The following is a 5,587-nucleotide window of genomic DNA, read 5'->3' on the forward strand; positions in this document are numbered from 1 at the left end:
GTTAAACGCCAGTCAGGTGCCCTTTTCTGGTGTTAAACGCCCAGAATGGTGCCAGACTGGGCGTTTAACACCTATTCTGCTACCATTATTGGCGTTTAAACGCCAGCAAGCTCCTCCTCTAGTGTGTGCTATTTTTAATAATATTTTTTAATTTGCTTTGATTTTTACAGTTGTTTTTGTGACTCCACATGATCATCAACCTAAAGAAAACATAAAATAACAATGGAAATTAAACACATATAAATAAAAATTGGGTTGCGTCCCAATAAACGCTTCTTTAATGTCAATAGCTTGACAGTGAGCTCTCATGGAGCTTCACAGATATTCAGAGCATGGTTGGGGCCTCCCAACACCAAACTTAGAGTTTGAATGTGGGTGTTCTGTTTAACTCTGTATTGAGGGAGGCTTTTCATGCTTCTTCTCCATGTGTACAGAAGGAGATCCTTGAGCCTTAAGCATAAGGTAGTCCTCATTCACTTGAAGGACCAATTCTCCTTCGTCAACATCAATCACAGCTTTTGGGCCTTAAGCATAAGGTATCCATTCTGGCGTTTAACGCCCACTTGTCGACCTTTTGGGGCGTTAAACGCCCAGCCAGGTACCCTAGCTGGCGTTTAAACGCCAAAACTCCTTCTTCACTGGGCGTTTAAAATGCCCAGCTTTTTCTCTGTGATTCCTCTGTTGTATGTTCTGAATCTTCAATTCTCTGTATTATTGTCTTGAAAAGACATAATTTTGAAAATTTTTTTGAATTTTTAATGATGAGAGAGAAAAACAACAAAATGAAACTAATCATGAAAAACTAAGATCAAATAAACACTGCATGCAAGAACACTTTGAATGTCAAGATGAACACCAAGAACACTTTGAAGATCATGATGAACATCAAGAACATATTTTTTGACAATTTTTAAGAAAAGAGATATATGTAAGACACCAAACTTAGAAATTTTCATACTAGAGACACTAACAAGTTGAGAATGCACATGAAAAATAACAAAAGACACAAAACAAGAGAATTTAAAAATCAAACAAAGAAAATCATCAAGAACAACTTGAAGATCAATGAAGAACACAATGCATGAGTTTTCGAAAAATGCAAGAAAAAAATAAAAACATGCAATTGACACCAAACTTAAAATTTGACTCTAGACTCAAACAAGACACACAAATTATTTTTTGATTTTATGATTTTATGAAAATTTTTTGTATTTTTATTTTTTTTTGAAACTTACTTTGAAAAAGAAAATAACAAACTCAAAATTTTTAATAAGAATTCCAGGAATCATGTAATGTTAGTCTAAAGCTTCAGTCTAAAAAGGATTAGACAGGGCTAAACAAGCTTCAGCAAGACATTACATACAACAGCCTAATTGATAGGAATCAACTAGCTCCTGTAACGATAAAAGCATCATCTGAAATTCTAGAATTCATTCTTAAAAATTCAAAAGAAAAACTAAAAAGAAAAATACCCAATTTAAGCAACAAGATAAATCGTCAGTTGTCCAAACTCGAACAATCCCCGGTAACGGCGCCAAAAACTTGGTACACGAATTCATGATACACAACTTCGTGCAACTGACCAGCAAGTGCACTGGGTCATCCAAGTAATACCTTACGTGAGTAAGGGTCGTTCCCACGGAGATTGTTGGCTTGAAGCAAGCTATGGTCATCTTGTAAATCTCAGTCAGGAAGATTCAAGTGGTTATAGAGTTTTGATAATTAAAGGAACGAAATAGAACATAAAATAGGATAGAAATACTTATGCAATCCATTGATGGGAATTTCAGATAAGCGTATGCAGATGCTCTATGTTGAATTTTTGAAGTAGCAAGACACACCTTATCAACCTAGGCCTGGATTCTTGCTTGGTCAGTAGATATTTGAGAGCTGCATGATCAGTGAAAACCGTAACTTTAGAGCTAATAAGATATGATCTGAATTTATCAAAAGCAAAGACTATGGCTAAAAGTTCCTTCTCTGTAGTGGTGTAGTTCCTTTTATTCTCATTGAGAACTTTGCTAGCAAAGTAGATAACATGTACTAGCTTGTCTTTCCTCTGTCCTAGAACAGCACCAACAGCAAAATTAGATGCATCACACATCAATTCAAAGGGTAGATCCCAGCTAGGTGGTGCTATAATAGGTGCAGAGGAAAGGTCTATTTTTAAGTTCATTAAAGGCTAATATGCACTCTCCATCAAAAACAAAGGGGGTATTTGAAACAAGTAGGTTGCTGAGAGGTTTAGCAATCTTTGAAAAATCTTTGATAAACCTCCTATAGGACCCAGCATGCCCCAAAAAGCTTCTAATTTCCTTGACGTTGCATGGTGGAGGCAATTTCTCAATTACTTCCACCTTTTCCTTGTCCACTTATGTACCCTTTTTAGAGATCTTATGGCCAAAAACCACCCCTTTAGTTACCGTAAAGTGGCACTTCTCCCAGTTTAAAACCAGGTTGGTTTCTTGGCACCTCTTTAGCACCAGGGGTGAGGGGATGTAGGCAATCAGAATATGAATCCCCAAACATAGAGAAGTCATCCATAAACACTTCTATGAACTTCTCAATCATGTCTAAAAAGATGGAGAGCATGGACCTTTAGAATGTTACAGGTGCATTGCACAATCCAAAGGGCATTCTTCTATAATAAAAGACTCCATAGGGACAAGTAAAGGAAGTTTTCTCCTGGTCCTTGGGGTCTACAACTATTTGGTTGTAGCCAAAGTAACCGTCCAGGAAGCAGTAATATTCATGTCCTGCAAGTCTTTCTAGCATTTGGTCCATGTAAGGTAGGGGAAGTGATCCTTCCTGGTAGCTTCATTGAGCTTCCTAAAATCAATTCACATATGCCAGCCAGTCACTGTCTGTGTAGGTATCAATTCATTCTTCTCATTTGGTATAACAGGGATCCCTCCCTTCTTAGGAACCACTTGGACAGGGCTTACCCAAGGGCTGTCTGAGATAGGATAAATCACCCCCTGCTTGCCAAAGTTTCAACACCTCTTTTTGGATAACTTCATTCATTGTTGGGTTTAGCCTTCTCTGTTGCTGTCTTGAGGGCTTTGCACCTTCCTCAAGTAGGATTTTGTGCATGCACATTGAAGGGCTGATCCCTTTTAAGTCCGCAAGTGTCCGTCCAATGGCATCTTTGTGTTGTTTTAGCACTTGGATTAGCTCCTTTTCTTGTTGTTCATTCAAACTTGATTTGATGATCGCTGGATATATGGTGTTGTTACCCAAGTAAGCATACTTCATGTTTGAAGGCAGAGTTTTAAACTCCAGCTTTGGTGTTTCTACTTCCATTTTGCTTGTCTTGTCCATCATGATTGATTCATCCATAATCTCCAATTGTGGCTCACCACACGAGACTTGTGGATCTTGCTCTTTGATTTCTTCACATTGTTCTTCCTCTAGGACTCCTTAAACCAAGTTTTCAATTGTACCCACCATCATGCATTCACCAATGGCTTCCTTGGGGTAGCTCATTGCCTTGAAGACATTGAAGACCATCTTCTCTTCATGCAATCTTAATACTAGCTCCTCTTTTTGAACATCAATTATGGCCTCAGCAGTAGCTAAGAATGGTCTTCCTAGGATGATTGATGTGTTGGCTTCTTCTTCTATATCAAGCACAATGAAATCGGCTGGAAACATAAACTCCCCTACATTCACCAACAAATCCTCCACTATACCATGGGAGAATTTGAATGTTTTGTCAGCCAATTGGAGTGCCATTCTAGTTGGTTTGGCCTCCTCAATCCTCATCCTTTTCATCATTGCCAAAGACATGAGATTGATGCTGGCTCCTAGATCACATAATGCCTTCTCAATGTTCATATCCCCAATGATACAAGGGATTTGGAAGCTCCCAAGATCTTTCAGTTTCTGGGGAAGCTTCTTTTGTATTATGGCACTACACTCCTCCGTGAGCACTACAGTCTCTTTCTCTCTCCCAATTCATCTTCCTTATCATGAGCTCCTTTAAAAATTTGGCATAGAGTGGCATTTGCTCTAGTGCTTCAGCAAAAGGTATGTTAATCTAGAGCTTCTTGAAGATTTCTAGGAATCTAGAGAACTGGCTGTCTTTTCCATCCTTCTTCAGTCTTTGTGGATAGGGTACCTTGGGCACATAAGGCTTTAGGACTTGCTTTTGGTGAGGATGGTGCAGGTGTCTCTTCTTCCTTCTTGGTTTCAGGTTCCCTTGCAGCTTCTTCTTCTTGGTTGCTTTGGCCTGGGGTTGCTTCTTCTACAACTCTTTCATTTCTTAGTGTGATGGCCTTACATTCCCCTCTTGGTTTGGCCATGGTATCATTGGGAAATGTATGTGTAGGCATTGGTATTTGTTTAGACAAGCTCCCTACTTATGCTTCCAATTTGAAATTGCTGCCCCTTGATTCTTTATGTTGGATCTGAAGTCTTCTTTGTTTGCATCTATGTTTCTTTCAGCCTATATCTGTCTCTCCAGTACAGTGGAGATAGTTTCGGTAAGTTATGCTGATAATTGTGCTATGGCAGCCTCCAATTTTGAGAAATTATTGCTGGTTTCACTTGGTTGCATGGTGGGGGTTGATGTATCTTGGTGATGGTTGTTGTGTGATTGCTGTGTAGAGTGATATGATGTATTGTGTGAGTTATGATAGGGTCTGTTGTTGCTTGATTGATGGTTGGGATTGTGGTTATTGTATTGGTTAGAGTGGTATGGTTTGTGGTCCTGTTGGTTTTTCCACCCAAAATTTGGATGGTTCTTCCAACCTGGGTTGTATGTCTTAGAGTTTGGATCATATAGAGGTCTAGAGGGGTTGTTCACATAATTTGCGTGCTCCCATGCACATTCAGCTTATGGTACATCCCCTTCTTGTGGTGGTGCTTGGGCTTGGACAACTGAGACTTGGCTTGCTTCCACCTTCTTTGTTAGGGCTGCTAATTGTGCTGCAATCATCTTGTTTTGTGCCAATAAAGCATCCATAGAATTGAGTTCCAGCACTCCTTTCTTTTGAGCTCTTTCTGAAGCATAGAAGTACTAATTTTTTGCTACAGTTTCAATAACATCTATGGCTTCCTCGATGGTTTTCCTCTTGTTGAGTAAACCCCCTGAAGAGTGGTCCACAACTTTCTTTGCTTCATATGATATCCCTTCATCGAAGATGTGTAGTTGAACCCATTCGTTGAACATATCCGGAGGGTACTTTCTTGTCAAGTCTTTGAACCTCTCCGAAGCCTCATAAAGTGTTTCACCATCTTACTGTTTGAAGATTTACACCTCAGTTCTCAATCTATTGACTCTCTAAGGAGGGTAGAATCTTGCTATAAAATTTTTCACAACTTCATCCCAAGTGGTCAAGCTCTCCTTGGTAAATGCTTCTAACCAATTTGCTGCCTTATCTCTAAGAGGAAAAAAGAACAAAAGTAGTTTGTAGGTGTCAGGGTGTACGCCATTGGACTTTACAGTGTCACAAATCCTCAAGAATGTATTGGGATGTTGGTTTGGGTCCTCTTGGGCACCTCCTCCATATGAACAATTATTCTGGACAAGTGTGATGAGTTGAGGTTTCAACTTAAAGTTGTTAGCATGAATTGTTGGCTTTAG

General features: G+C 39.3%; 1 non-coding gene across 1 annotated transcript; it reads left to right on the top strand.

The window, feature by feature from the left end:
- The first annotated feature begins 5,169 nt into the window (after window positions 1–5,169).
- On the top strand, window positions 5,170–5,275 carry LOC127747206 (small nucleolar RNA R71). Its single transcript, XR_008009009.1, has one exon. It is a non-coding gene; the product is annotated as a small nucleolar RNA R71 (small nucleolar RNA).
- The last annotated feature ends 312 nt before the right edge of the window (window positions 5,276–5,587 follow it).

This window comes from Arachis duranensis, chromosome 4 (genome assembly GCF_000817695.3).
Source record: "Arachis duranensis cultivar V14167 chromosome 4, aradu.V14167.gnm2.J7QH, whole genome shotgun sequence".
Lineage (NCBI taxonomy): Eukaryota > Viridiplantae > Streptophyta > Magnoliopsida > Fabales > Fabaceae > Arachis > Arachis duranensis.